We start from the raw sequence: 23,727 nt of genomic DNA, 5'->3' as shown, positions 1-23,727 counted from the left end.
ACACCATCAAGTAAAAATATCAATGCATGGCTGAGCTATGAAAAAATACCAATTGCAATAAAAACACCGCCATTTCCAATGCTGGGTCTTCTGGTGAAGCTTTCATTGCTACTGTCGAGTGGTAAAAAATGCTCTCACACCACATGCCATCAAAAGTAAGACAACCAAACATGTGGAGAATTCTTAACCAGGTGATGACTAATCCATCAACAAATAAACTACACAAAAATAACCTTTGTTTCTGTCTTGTGACAACAATAATAGTTGACTATTTAAAATCCTTTTCTTAAAAACATCCACCCATAAAAAGGTGCTACACAACCTTACCCTTGCAGCGACAGCAGCAAACGAGCGCTGAAAGGCAGGCTGCGTCGCAAGACCCCACGGATACGTCACAGGACCACCACATTGGAGTTTACAGGTCCACAGGAAACTGAAAGTGGCAACACAGGTGGATAAGGTAGTCAAGAAGGCATACGACATACTTGCCTTCATTGGCCGGGGCATTGAGTATAAAAATTGGCAAGTCATGTTGCAGCTGCGTAGAACCTTAGTTAGGCCACACTTGGAGAATAGTGTTCAATTCTGGTCGCCACACTACCAGAAGGATGTGGAGGCTTTGGAGAGGGTGCAGAAGAGATTTACCAGGATGTTGCCTGGTGTGGAGGGCATTAGCTATGAGGAGAGGTTGAATAAACTCGGTTTGTTCTCACTGGAACAACGGAGGTTGAGGGGCGACCTGATAGAGGTCTACAAAATTATGAGGGGCGTAGACAGAGTGGATAGTCAGAAGCTTTTTCCCAAGGTAGAGGGGTCAATTACTAGGGGGCATAGGTTTAAGGTGCGAGGGGCAAGGTTTAGAGGAGATGTACGAGGCAAGTTTTTTATACAGAGGGTAGTGGGTGCCTGGAACTCGCTGCCGGAGGAGGTGGTGGAAGCAGGGACGATAGTGACGTTTAAGGGCCGTCTTGTCAAATACATGAATAGGGTGGAAGGAGAGGGATACAGACCCCGGAAGTGTAGAAGATTTTAGTTTAGACGGGCACCATGGTTGGCGCAGGCTTGGAGGGACGAAGGGCCTGTTCCTGTGCTGTACTTTTCTTTGTTCTTTGTATGTTCTTTAATTTCCTTTGTGATCTCTTAATGCTTTCACAATAAGTTCCCTACTGCTTAAATGCTGTTGCCAACCACCTTATTCGAACAGAAAATGTTGGTTAGCACAGTGTAAATTGTACACAGGGAATACAGATTTCTACCTCAAGTGCATGCAAAGAAAGCAGGAAACTAACAATCGCTAACCCAAAATAAAAACAGACATGCACGAGAAACTCAGCCGGTCTGACACCATCCAAAGAGAGCGAAACAGCAAACGGGCACGATTCGTACATAAAAACATACACAGAAAATAGAATCAGGAGGAGGTAATTTGTCCCTTCGAGCCTGCATTATGATCATGTCTCAAGTTTAATACCCTGAACCCGCCTTCCCCCCATATCCTTTGACCCCTTTACCCCCATGAGCTATATCTAATTCCTTCTTGAAATTACACAACGTTTTGGCCTCAACTACTTTTTGTGGTCGCGAATTCCACAGATTCACCACTCTCTGGGGGAAGAAATTTCCCCTCACCTCAGTCCTAATCCTCAAACCTTATCCTCAAACTGTGACCCCCCCTAGTTCTGGACTCTGCCAACCTTCGGGAACATTCATTCTGTATCTATCCTGTCTAATCCTGTTAGAATTTTATACGTTTCCATAAGATCCCCTCTCACTCTTCTAAACTCCAATGAATATAATCCTAACCGATTTAGTCTCTCCTCATATGACAGTCTCGCCATCCCAGGAATCAGCCTGGTAAACCTTTGCTCCACTCCCTCCATAGCAAGAACATCCTTCCTCAGATAAAGACACCAAAACTGTACACACTACTCCAAGTGTGGCCTCACCAATGCCCAATACAATTGCAGTAAAACATCACTATTCCTAGACGCAAATCCGCTCATTATGAAGGCCAACATACCATTCACCTTCTTTATTGCCTGCTGTACCTGCGTGCTTACTTTCAGCGACTGGTGCACGAGGACACCAAGGTCTCGCTGAGTATCCACCTCTCTGAATTTACACCCATTCAAATAATAGTCTGCCTTCCTATTTTTGCTACCAAAGTGGATAACCTCACATTTATCCACATTATACTGCATCTGCCATGCATTTGCCCACTCACTCAGCCTGTCCAAATCCCGCTGAAGCGTCTCTGTATCCTCCTCACAGCTCACCCACCCACCCACCTTTGTATCATCTGCAAATTTGGAGATGATACGTATAGTTCCCTCGTCCAAATCATTGACACATAATGTGAATAGTTGGGGTCCTAGCACAGATCCCTGCAATACCCCACTCGTCATTGCCTACCAGTCAGGAGAAAACTCATTTAGTCCAACATTTTGCTTCCTGTCTGCTAACCGGCTTTCTATCCATCTCAAGACACTACCCATAATCCCATGCACTTTAACTTTACATAGTAATCTGCCATGTGAGACCTTGGCGAAAGCCTTCTGAAAGTCTAAATAAACCACTGGTCCTCCCTGGTCAACTCTACCAGTTACATCTTCAAAGAATTCTAGTATATTTGCCAAGCATGATTTTCCTTTTGTAAATCCATGCTGACTTTCATTTCTCTCTTCCTTTCTTTTAACGTAATTTAATGGGAACTATTTCTATTCCTTATCTCCGAGACTTTCTATTTGGGTCCTTGCCCTTTCCCCCTCACTGGTTTAGAACCTGGGACACTTACTCACAATGGTGTTCCATTCCAGATCAGCTGACCTTCATCTTCGTGCCATTGTTCTTCTTTTCTTCTGCACAGCTGTGTATGCCAGCCCTCAGCCTGAAGAGTAAAAAATACCGGACTGCATATGTGAGGCTGGTTTCTGAACCGTGCATGTGCGAAAAGAATGAAGATCATTAGACATTGATGTTCCAGCCCTCTGAACCTCAAACTATGGTAAATATGGGTATCTTAACACTATGAACAGCTTCACTGTGGGCACTGAGTCGCTCTCCATTTTCACTGTAGACCCCTGTTCCATAGAATCCACAGAATCCCTACAGTGCTGAAGGAGGCCATTCAGCCCCTCGAGTCTGCACAGACCCTCCGAAAGAGCACTCTACCTAGGCCCACTCCACCTCGAGGTCACAAAAGGTATTGGAAAAATGCAAGTCAGTGACATGCATCCACTAAATGGTCCTGAGATCATTTTCATTCACCTCTTGTCATGAAGATAGATATGAAGAACAGTTATTTTCTTACCAGGACAAAGGGTAAAGGTTAGGATGTCTACTCGAGTATAAGGGCCCAACGCATATCTGGTTAATGCGGGTCTGAGAACTGTGCTGCACACACATTGATGTAAGAGGATCTCTGGCCCAGACCCAAGGGTCAGTGTGGTGTCGGGCAGAGACCTAAGCATTGAGGTAGCTCCTCACCTGTACCCTTTGCTGTATATGTGTAAATAGTCCTAGTTGTTAATAAGGTCTTACAGCTGACAGCTGACCTACTGAAGGCTACAAACACTTCTTTCAGACACACCATTCTGTAACCAACGCCACCCCCCCCCCCCCCCCCCCCCACCCACCGGGCAACATCTACAATGCTATAACCATTAGGGACATAAATAAGGACATAAATAATTATCTGAGCTATTCAACTATGTCCATGTACATAGATCCCTGAAAGTTGCCACCCAGGTTGATAGGGTGGTGAAGAAGGCCTATGGAGTGTTGGCCTTTATTGGTAGAGGGATTGAGTTCCGGAGTCAGGAGGTCATGTTGCAGCTGTACAGAACTCTGGTACGGCCGCATTTGGAGTATTGCGTACAGTTCTGGTCACCGCATTATAGGAAGGACGTGGAGGCTTTGGAACGGGTGCAGAGGAGATTTACCAGGATGCTGCCTGGTATGGAGGGAAAATCTTATGAGGAAAGGCTGATGGACTTGAGGTTGTTTTCGTTAGAGAGAAGGTTAAGAGGAGACTTAATAGAGGCATACAAAATGATCAGAGGGTTAGATAGGGTGGACAGTGAGAGCCTTCTCCCGCGGATGGAAATGGCTAGCACGAGGGGACATAGCCTTAAACTGAGGGGTAATAGATATAGGACAGAGGTCAGGGGTAGGTTCTTTACGCAAAGAGTAGTGAGGCCGTGGAATGCCCTACCTGCTACAGTAGTGAACTCGCCAACATTGAGGGCATTTAAAAGTTTATTGGAGAAACATATGGATGATAATGGTATAGTGTAGGTTAGATGGCTTTTGTTTCGGTGCAACATCGTGGGCCGAAGGGCCTGTACTGCGCTGTATTGTTCTATGTTCTATGTTCTACTCGTGATTTTTGAGGCGAGGTTATGCCATTTCCTTGCAGTGACATGAAATTAATCATTTATTATCAGCTTTGCTGTTCATTAGCCAATGGTTCTTTTGGATGTTGTTATATTTTGCATCTTTATTCGTGACCACAACATATCAATCCTGAAACATTAGTTATGCATGCTATTCCAAGTTAACAAACTCTGTACCGTGTCCACCAATTCAGTAGTTTTACATTGTTCCAGGATTATTTTTGTTACATCCTACAGCAGGTAAATAGATGTGCCACATAATTTAAGATGCAACTTCCGAAGGTTTGGAAGCATAGTGGTAATCTTGCACAATTCTGCGCCAAATGGTTTCCGTTTTATATGTAACAATACTTCAGTCTTTTTCCTTCCTCTGGTGTGTGCATTGAAGCAGAGGTGCTTTGAAGATCCTAGAGCTGGTGAAAAGATCACGAATTTCAAAAGAAAATAAAAGACGTCGGAAAACGTCTCCACCGCAAATGATGCCAGACTCCCAGGCACAGCAGTACAAAGAAAGCAAAACTTCATTGCTGGATAGTGTTTAGATAACCAGTCTCTGAGGCAAAGAAGAAATATCCACAAGGGACATGTCTACGATTCTAAGTGTAAATCCAATAGTTGCACAGCAATGGGTTACCTGATGATACACCATCAATAATAGACGACGAGTGATAAACGTAACTGAGGCTTTAATACACTAAACAGCAAGCCTCCTGCCTCTGGACCCGAACTGGGTCCAGAGGGGAGACCTGCCACTTTTATACAGAAGCCGCGAGGGGAGGAGCCACAGGCGGATCCAGCCTGGACAAGCCCAGGCATGTACAACACAGCACAGTGAATATAATACAATGAACACAATAATGTGCTTTACTACATTCACCCCCTGTTTAAAAAATGTCCGGCGAGGGCGAAGTGGTGTTAAAGGTTAAGTCTGTTGGGGGTCTTGACCTTCCGCTGTGACCGCCTCAGTCCCGGCTCTAGTGTTGGCGCCAGCGTCGAGACCTGTGCGTCCGGGAGCATGTTGTCATCTTCTTCACCCAGATGTTCAGTAGGCGAAGGAGGGGGTGGTGTATGGGCGGGGGTGGTGGTGCATGTCCTCGGTGGGCCTGCGGGAGTCAGTTCATGAGGGAGGTGGGCGGAGGTGGGGGGAGATGGTGTAGGGTGGGGGGTGGTGATGATGGTCGCTGGGGAGCCTGCAGGAGCCAAATCCCGAAGGGAGACCGTGTCCTGTCGCCCGTCCTGGTGTGTCACGTAGGCATATTGGGGCTTCGCATGGAGCAGCGGGACCTTTTCGACGAGGGAGTTGGTTTTATGGCTCCTCGCATGCTTGCGGAGAAGAACGGGCCCCGGGACTGCCAGCCAGGATGGAAGCGAGACCCCAGAGGTGGACTTCCTGGGGAAGGCAAACATGTGCTCATGAGGAGTCTGGTTAGAGGCCGTACACAGAACTGGCCGGATGGAGTGGAGCACATTGGGGAGGACCTCCTGCCAGCGGGAGACTGGGAGACTTTTCGACCCTAGGGCCAGGAGGACGGTCTTCCAGACCGTCGCATTCTCCCTCTCCACCTGTCCGTTTCCCCGGGGGTTATAGCTGGTTGTCCTGCTGGAGGCGATGTCTTTGCTGAGCAGGAACTGACGCAACTCGTCGCTCTTAAAGGAGGAGCCCCGATCACTGTGGATATAGGCGGGGAACCCCAACCGGGTGAAAAGGCTGTGCAGGGCCTTGATAACGGACGCAGAGGTCATGTCAGAGCAGGGGATGGCGAAGGGGAATCTGGAGTACTCATCAACGATGTTGAGGAAGTATATGTTATGGTCAGTGGAGGGGAGGGGCCCTTTGAAGTCCATGCTGAGGCGCTCAAAAGAGCGGGAGGCATTTACCAGATGTGCTCGGTCTGGCCGATAGAAGTGCGGTTTGCACTCCGCGCAGACCTGGCAGTCCCTGGTCACGGACCTGACCTCCTTGATGGAGTAGGGCAGGTTGCGAGCCTTGATAAAGTGGAAAAAGCGGGTGACCCCCCGGGTGACAGAGGTCGTTGTGGGGAGCCCTGAGTCAGTCTACTTATGCGCTGGCACATGTACAGTGGGATAGGGCATCTGGGGGCGCATTGAGATTCCCGGGCTGATACAAGATGTCATAGCTGTAGGTGGAGAGCTCGATCCTCCACCTCAGGATCTTGTTCTTGATTTTTCCCCGCTGTGTATTGTTAAACATGAAGGCAACTGACTGTTGGTCAGTGAGGAGAGTGCCGGCCAGGTAATGCCTCCAATGTCTCACAGCTTCTACTATGGCTTGGGCCTCTTTTTCAATGGAGGAGTGTTGAATTTTGGAGGCATGGAGGGTACGGGAGAAGAAAGCCACGGGCCTGCCCACCTGGTTGAGTGTAGCAGCCAGAGCAAAGTCCGACGCATCGCTCTCCACTTGGAAAGGGATGGACTCGTCCACAGCATGCATAGCGACTTTGCCGATGTCTGCTTTGATGCGATCGAAGGCCAGTCGGGCCTCAGTCGTCAGGGGAAGCGTGGTGGACTTGATCAGTGGGCGGGCCTTGTCCGCGTGGTTGGGGACCCACTGGGCATAGTAAGAGAAGAACCCCATGCATTTCTTCAGGGCCTTGGGGCAGTGGGGAAGGGGGAGTGCCAGGAGGGGGCGCATGCGGTCGGGGTCGGGCCCTAGGAGTCCGTGTTCCATGACGCAGCCGCGGATGGACTGGCGGGTTGTGCGAAAGACACATTTCTCTCTATTATAAGTGAGGTTCAGGAGTTTCGCGGTGTGGAGGAAGTGCCGGAGGTTCTCGTCATGGTCCTGCTGGTCACGGCCGCAGATGGTGATGTTGTCTAGGTACGGGAATGTGGCCTGCAGCCCGTACTTGTCCACCATTCGGTCCATTTCCCTTTGGAAGACCAAGTTGGTGACGCCGAAGGGAACCCCGAGGAAGTAATAGAGGCGGCCGTCTGCCTCGAAGGTAGTATATTGGCGGCCCTCCGGGCGGATAGAGAGCTGGTGGTATGCAGACTTCAAGTCGACTGTAGAGAAGACTCGATACTGTGCAAACTGATTGACCATGTCAGATGTGCGGGGTTCACATTGAGCTGCATGTACCGGTTGATGGTCTGGCTATAATCGATGACCATCCGGTGCTTCTCCCCAGTCTTGACGACCACCACTTGGGCTCTCCATGGGCTGTTACTAGCCTCAATGACCCCCTCTCGCAGGAGTCGCTGGACCTCTGACCTGATGAAGGCCCTGTCCTGGGCACTGTGGCGTCTGCTTCTGGTAGCGACGGGCTTACAGTCCGGGGTGAGGTTTGCGAAGAGGGAGGGTGGGGCGACCTTAAGGGTCGTAAGGCTATAGACGGTGAGGCGGGGCAGGGGTCCATTGAACTTTAGGGTAAGGCTCTGGAGGTGGCACAGGAAGTCGAGCCCCAGTAATAGGGCAGCGCAGAGATGGGGGAGGACGTAGAGCCTAAAGTCGGTGTACTCTATGCCTTGCACAGTGAGGGTCGCGACACAGTAACCCCGGATTTCCACTGCGTTGGATCCGGAAGCCAGGGCGATTTTGAGGGTCGTGGGTAGGATGGGGAGGGAGCAGCGCCTTATCGTATCTGGGTGTATGAAGCTGTCCGTGCTTCCGGAGTCGAAAAGGCACGCCGTCTCGAGCCCGTTGATCCGGACAATCATAGTACACTTCGCGAGGTGGTGCGGCCGGAACTGGTCCAGTGTGACGGAGGCGAGTGTCGGAAGACGGTCGGCGGACCAGTCGGCGTACGGTCGGGCGAGCTGGGTTCCCGGGAGGCAGCGGAAGGGTCCCAAGATGGCGGCCCCCATGAGTCGCACGTGGCGGGCAAGGTGCAAGATGGCGTCCAAGATGGCGGCCCCCATGAGTCGCACGTGGCGGGCAAGGTGCAAGATGGTGGCCCACGTGTGTCGCATGTGGCGGGTGAGGTGCAAGCTGGCGTCCAAGATGGCGGCGCCCATGGGTTGCACATGGCGGGTGGCGTGGCAGCTGGGGGTGGCCCTGACCGGCAGGCAGCGCTGCTGAGCCTAGAAGATTTGGGGGAGGGGAGGGCCTGGCAGGCTTTTGCGAAGTGGCCCTTCTTCCCACAGCCGTTACAAGTAGCGTTCCGTGCTGGGCAGCGTTGTCGGGGGTGAGTACCTTGGCAGCAGAAGTAGCACTTCGGACCTCCAACGTTGGTGGGCCACTGCGGGCACTCCTCTGTCGAAAAGGAGGCCCAAGCCATTGTGGAAGCTGTGCGGCATTGGAGGCATTACCTGGCCGGCAGGAGATTCACTCTCCTCACGGCCCAACGGTCGGTAGCCTTCATGTTCAATAATACACAGCAGGGCAAGATCAAAAACGATAAGATCTTGAGGTGGAGGATCGAGCTCTCCATCTATAATTACGAGATTTTGTATCGCCCCGGGAAGCCAATACACTGCGTTCGAAGCAGATGGCCGCCTCTATGCCCTATCCCGAGGTACATGTGCCAGCGCACAAGTGGACCGATTCTGGGCCCTATACGATGGTCTCTGTCACCCGGGGGTCACCCGGTTCTTCCACTTCATAAAGGCTCGCAACCTGCCCTACTCCATTGTGGAGGTCAGGGCTGCCAGGTCTGCGCGGAGTGCAAACCGCACTTCTACCGGCCAGATCGAGCGCACCTGGTGAAGGCCTCCCGCCCCTTTGAGCGCCTCAGCATGGACTTCAAAGGGCCCCTCCCCTCCACCGACCGAAACACGTACTTCCTGAACGTGGTTGATGAGTACTCCCGGTTTCCCTTCGCCATCCCATGCCCCGATATGACTTCTGCCACGGTCATTAAAGCCCTCCACAGCATCTTCACACTGTTCGGTTTGCCTGCTTATGTCCACAGCGACCGGGGCTCCTCCTTTATGAGCAATGAGCTACATCAGTTCCTGCTCAGCAAGGGCATTGCCTCAAGCAGGACGACCAGCTACAACCCCCGGGGAAACGGGCAGGTGGAGAGGGAGAATGGGACGGTCTGGAAGGCCGTCCTGCTGGCCCTGCGGTCTAAAACTCTCCCGGTCTCCCGCTGGCAGGATGTCTGCCCCGACGCGCTCCATTCCATCCGATCGCTCCTCTGTACCGCAACTGACGAAACCCCCCATGAATGTCGCCTTGCCTTTCCCAGGAAGTCCACCTCCGGGGTTTCGCTATCAACATGGCTGGCAGCTCCTGGACCCGTCCTCCTTCGCAAACACGTGCGGACCCATAAGGCGGACCCGTTGGTCGAAAGAGTTCTACTACTGCACGCGAACCACAGTACGCCTACGTGGCACATCCCGATGGGCACCAGGACACAATCTCCCTCCGGGTCCTGGCACCCGCTGGATCCCCAGCCACGGCCCACCACCCGACACCCTCCCCTACAATTGCCCCTGCACCACTCCCCCTCCCCCCAGTGCACCTCACCACAGCCCCCGCCCCAGGAGGATCCGTCCTCCCACTGGTTCCACTCGGGGGCGATGAAGACGAGGACAACACGCTCCCGGAGTCACTGATGACCAAGTCAGCGCCCGCATCACCACCGGGACCGAGGCGATCACACCGGAGGATCAAGGCCCCCGACAGACTGAACTTGGACATTTTTCCACCACCCCCGCCGGATGGTTTTTTAACAGGGGGTGAATGTGGTCGTCACCACCGGGACCGAGGCGATCACAGCGGAGGATCAAGGCACCCGACCGACTGAACTTGTAAATTTTGCCTGAACTTGTAAATTTTCCACCACCCCCGCCGGACTCTTTTTTTAACAGGGGGTGAATGTGGTAGTCACCACTAACTGCATTAGATGTAGTACGGTAAGGCTCCTGTACTAGAGGTACATGGGTAAATCCCTGCCTGCTGGCTCCACCCAGTAGGCGGAATATAAATGTGTGTGCACACCAGAGCTGCTCCCATTCTGGTAGCAGCTTCAGGAGGCCACACATCTTTGCTCAATAAAGCCTCGATTATTCACTACTCTCGTCTTTGTAGTAATTGATAGTGCATCAGATACATTGGCCAACTTTGCCACCACTTTTGTCTACTTTCCCTCTGACCGCCATGACATACACACACAGATGCATTTCCCAAATTAAAGAGAGAGCGAGCAATTGCTCCCATGTACCCGTCATGGTGCCTTTAGATTAAGATACATGATCTTATCCTTCACTATCTTCAGCAGTCTCTCGGAATCGAGGACGACTTGCTTCTCCTCTAGTTTGATAAGTTCTAAAATGGCTGATGAGTCAAATGAGTAATCTGCAGACTCTGTCAGGTGCAGTGCAATTTGTTCTTGAAGGATTGTGCAAATGAGGTGTTTGGTGGCTTGGGCATTCCCTCCGATGTGTTTGCTGACTTTGCAGATGAACCTTCTCCATGGCGGCACAGTGGTTAGCACTGCTGCCTCACACGCCAGGGACCGGGTTCGATGCCGACCTCGGGTAATTGTCTGTATAGAGTTGTACGTTCTTCCCGTGTCTGCGTGGGTTTCCTCCGGGTGCTCCGGTTTCCTCCCATATTCCAAAGAATTGCAGATCAGGTTGATTCGTCATGCTAAATTGCCACTTAGAGTGGAGTTGCAGGAATAGGGTGGGGGATTAGGCTTAGGTAGCATAGTCTTTCAAAGGGTTGGTGCAGACTCGATGGGCCGAATGGTCTCCTTCTGCACTGTAGCGAATCTATGATTTGGTCAGTCACAAGCGAGGGACTCCCATGAGTTGGCGCGATGATAGACCTCTTCACGGATGCTTTGAGGACATCCCAAAAGCTTTTCCACTGTCCTCCTGGAAGTCCCCAGCTGCAACGAAACTCCAAGTAGTGCAGTCACCTTGGGAGTTTGGTGTCAGCTATGCAAACGACATGCCACGCGCAGCAGAGCTGGTTTTCAGTGATAGTGTCTCAATTCTGAGAAAGTTGGCTTGGGAGAGGACCTGCTGTTAGACAGTCCTTCTTGCCATTGGATTTGGAGGATCTTGTGAAGGCATCGCAGGTGATGCTTCTCCAGGCTTTTGAGGTGCTTGCTGTAAGTTTGTCCAAGTCTCCGAAGCAGATAGGAACACAGGGGTCACAGGGATCACTGCTGTCTGAAAACTATGACATTAGTCAAGGGTTTGAAATCGTGCTCCTCAAATACTCTTCTCTTCCACTCGCTGAATGCTGAGCAAGCACATTGGAGGCAATGGTGAATTTTGTCTCTTGTGCCTGCTTCATTGAGAGGAGGCTCCCAAGATAATGGTTCACACGTCTCCGAATTTCATCATTGATCATAATCAACAGCAGGAGGTGCTGGAGCTGTTCGCAAGAGGGTCCTAGTTTTCTGGGTGCTTAGTGAAAGGTCCATTTTCTCATTTGCTTCAGTGCAGGGGTCAATAATATGGCCTAGAGATCAGTTTCTGGATGAGCTCACACACAAGCATCATTTGCATACCAAAACTCTATGACTGTGTTTGGAGTGGTTCTGGTTTTGGATTGAAGGTGATGTTGGTCGAACAATCTCTTCTGCGAATTATCCCGAAGCCTGTGGGTAACTTGCTGGAGGTGAGGTGCAGTAATTCAACTCGGAAATTGGAGAAGACAGTTGGTGCAATGACACAGGTCTTGTTTGACCAGGTTCTTCATTGGGAGAAGGCTCCATTAGTGAGGATCACATGTCAGCATGGAGTAGCTGGAGGAGGAGAGCGACAAATTTCTGAGGGCAGACAACTTGAGGACGACATTCCATAAGCCCTTGCAGTTGAGAGTCGAAGGCTTTCACGGGATCGGGAAAGGTCATCTCCAGCGGTGGCTGCTGTTCCTTGTGCTTTCTTTGGATTTACCGCACAATTAAGTCAAGGTCTGTGGTGTGGCTAAATGGGCAAAAACCACACTGTGATTCTGGGGGCAGTACCTTAGTTACTTGGAGGATGAAATTGAGGAGGATCCTTGCCTTGATATTCCCTGTTGCATTCAGCAGAGAGACTCCACTGTAGTTGCCGCAATCAGACTTGTCTCACTTCTTGAATACAGTCATGATCACAGCCTCCCTGAGATTCTCTGGTGTGTGCTCCTCTTCCCCACTGAGGAAAATGAGGAACAGCCATGCCATGAAAGTACATGTGTACATCTTGACTGTTGTAGTGTTAAAATATGTGCTTGCATCGAATGTAGTAAATGAAAGGAAAGCTTGCATTTCTTTGATTCTTTCGAGGTGTGTGGGCGCCATTGGCGAGGCCAACCTTTGTTGCTCATCCCTAATTGTCCTCGAGAAGGTGGTGGTGAGCTGCCTTTTTGAACTGCTGGAGTCCAGGTGGTATAGGTGTGCCCCCAGTGCTGTTAAGGAGGGAGTTCCAGGATTGTGATCCAGCGACAGTGAATGAACAATGCATGGGAGCACAGTCGTTAGCACTGTTACCTCACAGTGCCAGGGACGCGAGTTCGATTCCCGCTTCGGTCACACGGTCTGTGTGGAGTCTGCACGTTCTCCTCGGGTGCTCCGGTTTCCTCCCACAAGTCCTGAAAGACGTGCTTGTTAGGTGAATTGGACATTCTGAATTCTCCCTCTGTGTACCCGAACAGGCGCTGGAATGTGGTGACTAGGGGATTTTCACAGCAACTTCATTGCAGTGTTAATGTAAGCCTTGTGACACTAATCAAGATTATTATGTTTCCAGGTCATAATGGTGAGTGACTTGAAGGGGAACTTCTATGTGCTGCCCTTATCCTTCTAGATGGTGGTGGTCGTGGGTTTGGAAGGTGCTGACCAAGGTGCCTTGGTGAGTTCCTGCAGTGTATCTTGTAGATGGTACACATGTCATCAGCAGCATGTGCCATCTCGTATGTGCCAAATGCATCATACCGTGCTACACCATGTTATACCATATTATAATACTAAATTCTTGAATGTGCGCCATCGTCTGTCACAAGTAGGCTTCAAATGAAGTTACTGTGAAAAGCCCCTAGTCGCCACATTGCGGCGCCTGTTCAGGGAGGCTCGTGCGGGATGTTTCCCATACTTTAGGCAGTGTCCAACCTATTTCCTGTCAGGGATTGTGTACTCTGATGAACTTCCACTTCATGCAGCCATATCTCAAACAGGTGTCAGGATAACTTTTGCAGAGAGTCACTGTTTAGTGCCTCCACAATGCATCACCTATCCTTCTGACCGTACCTATCAATTATTCACCAGTTTGCACAACCCTAATCTAAACAGTTCCACCCCCCTCCACCCGGCGTTCAATTTTTAAGCTTCAGAAAGATTCCAGTGTTTTTTCACCTTTGTGTGATGACTGACCTTTAAGTGGCTGCATGCATTTCATTTGTGAGCTGTAGTCATTTCAGGGTTTCACGCTGCTGATTTCACACCCTCACGAACACAAGGCTCAATTTGTGCAGGGAGCGTAGCCAAGGCATTTTTATAAACAAACCTCACCTAATCTGGCAGGTTCAGGCCTTTCAAAAGCATGGATATGGCTCAGAGCGCATAGATCAAAGGGAATTTTTCTCATCATCAGGGACTGGGCCTTGATGTTCCATTTCCATAACTCTTTGTCCTTCTTCCCTAACTTTCCCTCTCTCTTTTGTCCTCTGTACAATAATAGGTACAATGAGAGACAATTAGCAAATGCAATGATGTGAGCACATTGAGTAAATGAACAAACTACTATATGAGAAATACAGAATACCTGCTTATCCCAGCAGCTCAGCATTCTACCACCTGTAAAACTGCAGTTTACACATTTTATTTTAAACTCAGAGCCTTGCCTTCCTGCTGTATGCGTGTAGCGTGTTGTGCCTACTGCTAAGCAATAGCAACAGCTTGCATTCATATAGCGCCTTTAATGTAGTAAAACTCCCAAGGCACTTCCCACGAAGATTATCAAATACAATTGAGACCAAGCCACATAAAGAGAAGAGACCGAAAGCTCGGTCAAAGAGTTAGGTAGAGAGAGACAGAAAGGTTTAGAGAGGGAATTCCCGAGGCTAGGTCTTGGCGGTTGATGGAGATGGCACATAGGAGAGGGGAAGGCCCTTCGGCCCTTCGAGCCTGCCCCACCATTCTATAAGATCATGGTTGATCTGATTGTGCCCTCGACCCCACTTTACTGTCTGCTCTCAATAACCCATGACAACCTTGACAACCTTGATTATTGTGAAGAAAATGTCATTAATATTTTGGGGCCTTCTGTAGTATTCTGAAAGCAGGCTAGTGGCTGTGCCTCTGTGTGTGTGTGTCTGTGACTAATTTAATTAAACTGAAGTCAGTTGGGCTGCAAGAATTGAGATCATCAAAGGGGCTAGATGTGAAAAGAAGGCATTTGAATATGGTCAGGTTAGCTGTTCTACAAGTCAATGCGATGTGGGCAGAAATTTGCATTAGGAGAACATAAAGGGTTTTTAATGTTCTCGGAAAGATAAATTTCAAAGAAGGATAAGGTCAATGGCAAAAGATGAAAGAGGTAAAAAAACATATTTAAAGAAGGGTTGGAAGCTGTGCTAGGGGTTGTTATCACTCTTTGAACCAGCCGAGTTGATGAACTGAGCAATAGTCTTCTTTTAAAGATTAACTAATTTAATGAGTAATATAAATAATATTCTGTGAGTCCTTTGTACTTAATACTCAACTAGTAAAAGAAATAAAATACAGTAAAGATAACTAACTAACTATACAATGTAATAATGAAATAACTTACAACTTCTCCCTCTACATAATATAGGTCTTGTCTGTTCACTCTCCTGAAGCACACTCACTCAGAATGAGCGGGAAAGTTGTTCTTATACCATCTGATAATGAGACATCTAGTGTTGAAATTAGTGTACTGCATTTACATACATTGATAATGTAAATTCACATACAGAGATTACTATAGGGGTGACCATGTAAGTTCTCATTAAGAGAGTGCTCTGTGCTGGAACAGAACTGTGAAGAAATGCAGTGAGCCGCAGCCTTCAGTAGTTCCAGAAAGCAGGGTCGTAGTTAAAATCTTGAATTTCAACTGTTGAGTGGGTGACGGAGTGAGATAGAGAGGCCCTGGGAAATACCTTCCCCTACAGCAACAATGGGTTGTGCCTTGTGGCAATATTACTGGGATTTTTATAGATTAAGTATGTTGCCTAAAGGGGCATTTATCTGGATTTATAACCATGTAAGAATCTTTTGGGGGAGTGCTCGGTCAGGCAAATTTTAACTGTGCAAATGTAATATTGTACAAACATATGAATTAGGAGCAGGAGTCGGCCATTCGGCCCCTCGAGCCTGCTTCGCCATTCAATAAGATCATGGCGGATCTGGTTGTATCCTCAACCCCACATTCATGCCCACCCTGATAACCTTTCACCCGCCCTGTTAATCAAGTATCTATCCAGCTCTACCTTAAACATATATTCAAAGATTCTACTTCTACTGCCTTTTGAGGAAGAGCATTCCAGAGATGTGTAAGTTTTCTTTTCTTTCATTAATAAGTATTTGAAGTTAAAATCTCCAAAAGCGTTCCTGGAATTTGTGACTCCTGACTTCAGTACATGTATTTTCTCGTGGTAAAATACAAATAGAAAATAGTTGTGATCGCTTGTCAAGTTTCCCTTTTTGGGATTTGGTTCGCACCGCACTTATCACCTGCCGGATCACAATGCTATCACGAATCCATAACAAACAGACTTGAGAAAGTCCTTGACCCAGCTCTCTGAGGAAAAGAATTCCACAGACTAACAAACCTCTTGGAGAAAGAAAATCTCCTCTTTTCTGTCTTAAATGGGAGACTCCTTGGGTTGGATTCTGCGCAACCCCGTGCCGAATTCGCGGCCGGTGCGGGGGCGGAGAATCCACTTGTGCGCCGTAATCGGGCCCGGCACCGGTCTGGTGATTCTCCGGGCCCCGAAAATCGGCGTGACCGTGAATACGCCGCCCAGCTGGGGCCCATTGCCAGAGGCCCGCACAGCAATCCTCCACTCCCGACCGGTTGAGTTCCCGACGGCGTGGAACTAACCACCTATTGCCGGTCAGGACGCTGGCGTGGCAGCTGCGGACTCTGGCCGTGGCCGCCCAGTTCAGGGGCGGGGGGATCGGAGGCCAGGGGGGGCCTTATAGGCAGCGGGGATTAAATCTGCGTGGTTTCAGGCTCGGGCGCGAGTCCGATATGGGGTTGAGGGGTCTCTTTTCTCGGTGTGGCTCCGCAGTCCGAGTCTGCTATGTAGCTCGGCGAGGCCGCCGCCATGCGCATGCGCGGACTCCAAACCGGACGTGCAGGGGTCTGTATGCACAGCTAAAGCTGCGAGATTTACTCCGGGTCCCTGCTAGCCCCCTGCCGGGCACTGAATTAGTTCAATATTTTATAGGAATTCCGGGAATGAAACTCCACCGTTTTTATGCTGGCGTGGGGACAGAGCCTCATTTTGGGAGAATCCAGCCCTTATTTTGAAACTGTTTCCCCTCCTTCTAATCTACCCTCCTGCCATTCACCCTACCTAGTCCCCTTGGGATCTTACAAATTTCCATTAAATAAGCTCTCATTCTTCTAAAGTATAATGGATAAATGTAATATTTCCCATTCACCAGTTAGGTAAATAACAACTGTAAAGTTTATTGACAGATAACTACAATGCAGAGGCTTGCAGCCTTGTGGTTACAAGTCAGGGTCCAGGATCGAACTGATACAGAAACCCGTGCTTGCTCGGGTGATACCCCGCCCTGGTCCATGATTGGTTACCTGGGCCACGTAACCCCCTCGGGCATATCGCCCCTTAAAAGGGACAAGCCCCACAACAAAGGTCCAACCTGTTCAACCTTTCTCCCTAAGAGAAGCTTTTCGTTCTCGGAATGAGCAGCATGTCTGGCCTCTTGAGCATCCTCAATTGGGCAGCGCGGTAGCATTGTGGATAGCACAATTGCTTCACAGCTCCAAGGTCCCAGGTTCGATTCCCGGCTTGGGTCACTGTCTGTGCGGAGTCTGCACATTCTCCCTGTGTGTGCGTGGATTTCCTCCGGGTGCTCCGGTTTCCTCCCACAGTCCAAAGATGTGCGGGTTAGGTGGATTGGCCATGCTAAATTGCCTATAGTGTCCAAAATTGCCCTTAGTGTTGGGTGGGGTTACTGGGTTATGGGGATAGGGTGGAGGTGTGGACCTTGGGTCGGGTGCTCTTTCCAAGAGCCGGTGCAGACTCGATGGGCCGAATGGCCTCCTTCTGCACTGTAAATTCTGTAATGATTCTATGAGTCGCGTGAACCTTCTCTGAACTGCTTCTAATGCAATTATATTATTTTTCAAATGAAGAGACCAAAATTGTGCACAGCATTCCAGATGTGACCTCATCCAAGTCCTGCAGCTGCAGCAAAAGATCTTTATTCCATTCCCCTTGCAATGAACATCAACATTCCTAATCATTTGCTGTACCTGTATTCCAAGCTTTCATGATTCATTTACTAGGATACTCAGATCCCTCTCTACTGCTGAATTACGCAATCTCTCTTGGTTCAAATAATATACTGTCTTTCTATTCTTCCTGTCAAAGTGGACCAGTTCATATTGTCCCACATTGTACTGGGGGGCACGGTAGCACAGTGGTTAGCACAGTTGCTTCACAGCTCCAGGGTGCCCGGTTCGATTCCTGGCTTGGCTCACTGTCTGTGCGGAGTTTGCACTTTATCTCCGTGTCTGCGTGGGTTTCCTCTGGGTGCTCCAAATTCCTCCCACAGTCCAAAGATGTGCAGGCTAGGTAGATTGGCCATGATAAATTGCCCTTTGTGTCCAAAAATGTTGGGTGGGGTTACTTGGCTACGGAGATAAGGTGGAGGTTTGGGTTTAGGTGGCGTGCTCTTTCCAAGGGGCGGTGCAGACTCGATGGGCTGAATGGCCTCCTTCTGCACTGTAGATTCAATGATTCTATGATATTCAACTGCAACGTTTTTGCCCACTTGCTTCAGCTGTCTCAATCCCTACCTCCTCTTGACAACTGACTTTCCTACCTATCTTGATATCATTGACAGATTCAGCTAACATACACTCAGTCCATTTATCCATGTTCTGAATGTAGATTGTAAATAGTTGAGGCCCAGGACTGGTCCCTATGGCAATCCATTTTTTACAACCAATATTGACCCATTTATGCCTACGCTCTAGTTCCGGTAGCTAACCAGTCTTTCATCCATGCTAATGTGTTACCCCATACATCCTGAACTATTTGTGGAGTAATCAATTGAGGATGCTCAAGAGGCCAGACATGTTGCTTTGTCTTAATTAGTTGTGTTTGACTTACTCAGTCAGAGCTCCTGCAAAACCAGATACAGATAGTGAGAAGGGGTTGGGCTGTATCCTGAAGTCAAAAAAATGGCCCTGATAATGTAGGTACAAATAGCAGGAACATATAAGGAAGAATGTGTTTGCATTTATATAGCGACTTAACATGTATCTCAGAAATGTCTCAAATCACAAATTAATGTTGTGTTTGTGGTGTTGGAGAAGGGGAGAATACTGGCTTGTACACAATGAGAATTTCACTGTATTGTGTTGAATAGTTCCTTTGGTCTTTAACACAAGTCTTCAGTTCATGATCTTCTGACTCAGCGATGAGATTGCTACCATGGAGTCAAACTACACAAGCAACATATCGCAGAAGCCGGTGCAAAATTGAGTGACCAATTGAAACAAATATTAAAATATCATCATCACAACTGATCCCCAAGGGCCAGCGATGACATAGAATTATTTGCCTGCTCTCTGTTATGGTTTGCATTGATGCTTTCGTCTATTATGGAAACAAATGGTTGTGACAGGAAACAGATAGGTCTGCCTTCTCCATTTGTGATGTGTTCCAGGGAGCTAAGCGAACATATCAAAATGAATTTCATGTTATTAGGTTGCTAAGGGACACTGATCGTCAGCCAAATGTTTATGCATTTTGTTAGTTATTAAAACAAGCTTGACATTCTGCCATATGACTGTACAACGCAAATGAAAATTCTGCGTCAAGCAGCTTTTAATCCACAAGCAACGCAGTGTGTTTTGGAAACTTCATCACCGTTACTTCGATTTTGTTTTAAAGAAAACATTAAAAAGATGCTTTTTAATTATGTCGGGCATTTCTGAGTGACTACGCATTTGTAAAAACTGATGTGTGACTGGACTGGGTAGAAAGATGGGCAGCCTGAGGCACACATGGAATTGTGCCAACACATTTCCGTTGCAAATCCATTATTAACGCAAGAACTTAATCAATTCTTAATAACCCTCAAGTCTTTTTCACAGACTTACCACTGGTCAGAATATGACTTATGCAGAAAATTGTGTCTGTAACTTTGGGGCAATGTCAATATCACTTATATGAGTGCTTTAAGTCACCTAGTTCAGAGTGGATATTTCACTTCACTCAACAATTTTGATACCAGCAATGCGAGAAATGTTGTAATAGGAAAAACTTAATCTTTTTAATACGGTTTTAATTTCCCTTGCGCACCCAATTCATGGTCAGATTTTATGTGTGCCTTTCACCCTCTGCGTAGATCTACTTCATTTCCTCTGTGTGACCGTTGGAATGAAAACGTATGGGGAAAGTTTTGAAAGGGGTTGCATTGCAGGAGTATGTTACTCCAACACAAAGCAGCAGATTGGTTGCGTCTGATTGATATTGGCACACCCACCACGTCACTTCCAAACTAGGGCCGTATCTGGAAGAATTGTTGAAAAGTGCAGGTACGTCCAGTGGGGATAAGATCAAGCTCAGCTGCGAGAAATCCCAACCTATGGTTAAAAAGGCTTTCTCTTCTCACTTCGCCACTTCCTACATAATGAATGGACAGTTCACCATGGTATTTGTGAATGGGTAATGGGCATGGAATTTGTACTGTAGCCTGATTCAGACTGGCATTAAATGTCAACCTAAGATTTGTTCCTACATTGATGCAGAGAAGAGCCGCAGATCATGGAATACACAAAACAAGCATGTAGATGCCGAATGCCTGTTTAATATACAGACAGTGAGAGCTGAATCCTTGTTCAGTAGGTGGGACAGATGGGCAGGCTACAAATTTATAACATCAGCCTGTGTGCCAGCGTCCCACCATGGTCACTCTTCCGGGCTATTTTTGTTCAGGCATGATCGGGTGGGGTGAGGGTAGTGGTATAGGGTGGGGTGTAGTGCTGTGCCGACAGTTACCTGTCCACAGTCAGTGGGTAGTCTATTCGGTCAATAAGGCCATTCCTCTGACGCTGACTGGAAATTTCCCTGAGGATGAAACACGGCGGAAGAATGGAGGCAGCTTCCCAGTGACAGATAGTTTTTTGTATTCGTTCATAGGATGTGGGCGTTGCTGGCTGGGCCAACATTTGTTCAATTGATTGGCTTGGTAAGCCATTTCAGAGGGCATTTCCACATTGCTGAGGATCTGGAGTCATATATAGGTCAGATTTCCTTCCGTAAAGGTCAGTAGTGAACCTGATGGGTTTTTAATGACAAGCCACAATGGTTTCATGGTCATCATTAGACATTTACTTCCAGATTTTATGGATTCAAATTTCACCATCTGCCATGGCGGGATTTGAACTCAGGTCCCCTGAGGATTACCCTGGGTCACTGGATTATTAGTCCAGCAACAATACCACTACACCACTGTCCCCCCTCAATTATGATGACCTGGATGCAGTTTGCCTTTATGAATTCACAAAGTTAGTGAAGGTTCTTCAGAGGTCACTTCAATCCTGAGATGCCCCGCCCTTCACCCACACCACACTCACCCCCACGTACCTCATCATCCACACCACACTCACCCCCACCTACCTCATCACCCACACCACACTCACCCCCACCTACCTCATCACCCACACCACACTCACCCCCACCTACCTCATTGACTGCAGATCCCGTGGTTTCTTTCTGTGTTTAGTTAACAATAGGTTGGCCTCAGGACACTTGGCTAGGGTCAATTCTTTTCCTAATCTTCATTAATAATGTTCTCTCTTCTTCCGACCTCAAATACTGGAAATACAAGGACAATATGACAATTGTGGAATGTAGGCTGCGAGGTACAGACAGTGAATTTTGGAAATTCGTAATGTTCTCAATGAATGGTGTGAGGAAACACAGTATGCTGTAAAATGCCACGAAACATAGTACCATGTGAATAGACTTTGGGAGACTTGGACACCTTCCCATTGACAGAAAGTTAGGCAATTACATCCGAATAGAAGTTAAATCCTTTAAGATCCTGCGCATACGCATTCAAGCCAACTTGTGCTAAAGAATGCTAAAAGAAACAAAGATATGGATGTTCATTCTCAGATCCCTCTTCCTTTTAAGGCTCTCTGAACATGGTCTGTTGACCTACACTGGCTCAATCCAAGCCTCTGTCGAATCCATTGCACCTCTGCAGCACACTGAGTTCATACACACGCAAACCACTCAGATTGCAAGAACAGAGAAGTGCGCACGCTGAGATTGATCTTAGGCCATAAAAACACAGAAAATAGGAGCAGGAGTAGGTCATTCAGCCCATCAAGCTTGTTCAGCCATTCAATGTGATCATGGCTGATCCTGTATCTCAACTCCACACTTCAGCGCTCTCCCCATACCCCATGATGGTATGACCCTCCCTTCTGGGAGGTGAGTAGCGACTTTAAAACCACTTACCTTTACAGGAGCAGCCCTTTGGATTTCGGCGGCCACCTGAGGAAGGAGCAGCGCTCCGAAAGCTAGTGACATCGAAACAAACCTGTTGGACTTTAACCTGGTGTTGTAAGACTTCGTACCATGATTCATATAGTACAGCATGATCATTTATGATGAATGAAGTCATGTACCTGAGAAATGTCAGTTGTGGATCAAGTTGGATCCTTGGAACTATTGTCTCTCAGACCGGACCCCATTCATACCAAGTGGACTTGAAGGGGCGGATCGTTTGCAAACATGTGGATCACTTTAGGAGGGGAGAGACATTCCAACAGTTAGCGTTGCCATCAACAAATGTTTTCGAACTCGTAAGCACCGAACGACCTGATCGATCTGTTATTGACATAACTGATGGCAACGTGGAAACAAATAGTGATGAATCGCCTGTGCCAGAAGAGGTACCGGTTATTGCAGTTCCTGCTATCATCAATCCTGTGGAGGCATCTCAGCCAACATAATTACGCTCTTCTACAAAGAACAGAAAACCCCCTCCAAGACTCAATTTATAACTGTCCAAATCATGTACATAATGTTTAGTTAAAATTTAGGACTGAGTGAATAAATTACTGAAAATTGTATAAAGGGGTTAAAGGGGGAGGGATGTGGTGATTGTCCCTTTAAGGGCAGCACAGCAGAGTAAGGATCACATGGCCTGTGCAACCACTCTCAGAGTGTGGAATCACCGCATGGTGAGAATGTCTTTTAATCAAAGAGGTATTTTGCGAGCTGCCTACTGCCATGAAGCTTCTGTACAATTCTTATTGTACAGCTTCTTCCCCACTGTTACCAGACTCTTAAATGACCCTCTTATGGACTGACTTCATTAACACTACACCATGTATGCTTCATCCGATGCCAGTGCTTATGTAGTTACATTGTATATGTTGTGTTGCCCTATTATGTATTTTCTTTTATTCCCTTTTCTTCTCATGTACTTAATGATCTGTTGAGCTTTTCACTGTACCTCGGTACACGTGGAAATTTAGGAAATATGAGGCTCAGTCTCATTATGAAGTGACGTCTCATTGGCAGTTCTGATGGTGGAACTCCCATTGTTGCATGTGGAGTGGTCTGATAGGTAAGAAGGGATCACAAGATTCTTGTCTCTGAGGTTTCTCCTGACAGTTTCTTGAGGACAGACTTGAAAGTTTAGACAGCTGCCTCATCTAGTCCATTTGATAGAATCATAGAATCCCTACAGTGCAGAAGGAGGCCATTCAGCCCATCGAGTCTACACCAGCCCTTCGGATGAGCACTCTACCCATTTACACTGCCCATCCACCCTGCCCTAACCCAGAACATATCCTGCAATTCCCTGGACATTAAGGGGCAAATTAGCATGGCCAATCCACCTAATCTGCACATTTTTGGACTGTGGGAGGAAGCCAGATCACCCGGAGGAAACCCACACAGACACAGGGAGAATATGTAAACTCCACACAGACAAAGGTCAGAATTGAACCCAGGTCCCTGGCGTTGTGAGGCAGCAGTGCTAACCACTGTGCCACTGTGCCGCCCTGCTGGATAGTGTTATGGGCCAGGGTTTAGAGAACCCAAAGTGTAACATGGAGTTCACCTGACCCACAACTTTTAATAGATTGTGGTATGGGGAGCACACGGCCCACTCTACAGGTGTGGTACAGCAGAAATGGAAAAGTATTTTTTTAAGCAAAACAATGTTTATTCTATTAACTCAAG

The 23,727-nt window shown here is 48.1% G+C and overlaps 2 long non-coding RNA genes across 6 annotated transcripts in view; one reads left to right on the top strand and one right to left on the bottom strand.

Annotated features, from left to right (window-relative positions):
• Positions 1 to 23,727, bottom strand: part of LOC140429157 (uncharacterized) — a 41,006-nt gene that overhangs the window by 2,290 nt on the left and 14,989 nt on the right. Inside the window, exons 1-3 of one of the 4 annotated variants that reach the window (XR_011948996.1) lie at positions 15,066 to 15,117; positions 13,805 to 13,959; positions 2,795 to 2,887 (exon numbers count right to left, since the gene is read on the bottom strand). This is a non-coding gene — a long non-coding RNA (uncharacterized lncRNA). The other 3 variants (XR_011948995.1, XR_011948994.1, XR_011948997.1) reach the window with 3 other exon arrangements.
• LOC140429158 (uncharacterized) lies at positions 342 to 19,417 on the top strand. Of its 2 annotated transcripts, none has more exons than XR_011948999.1 (3): positions 342 to 451; positions 13,047 to 13,148; positions 18,884 to 19,417. It is a non-coding gene; the product is annotated as an uncharacterized lncRNA (long non-coding RNA). The 2 variants fall into 2 exon arrangements; XR_011948998.1 differs by lacking the exon at positions 342 to 451 and adding an exon at positions 2,885 to 3,004.

Source organism: Scyliorhinus torazame, chromosome 9 (genome assembly GCF_047496885.1).
Source record: "Scyliorhinus torazame isolate Kashiwa2021f chromosome 9, sScyTor2.1, whole genome shotgun sequence".
NCBI classification, from domain to species: Eukaryota; Metazoa; Chordata; class Chondrichthyes; order Carcharhiniformes; family Scyliorhinidae; genus Scyliorhinus; species Scyliorhinus torazame.
The sequence above is the reverse complement of the archived record's forward strand: the minus strand, read 5'-3'. Positions and strand labels throughout refer to the sequence as shown.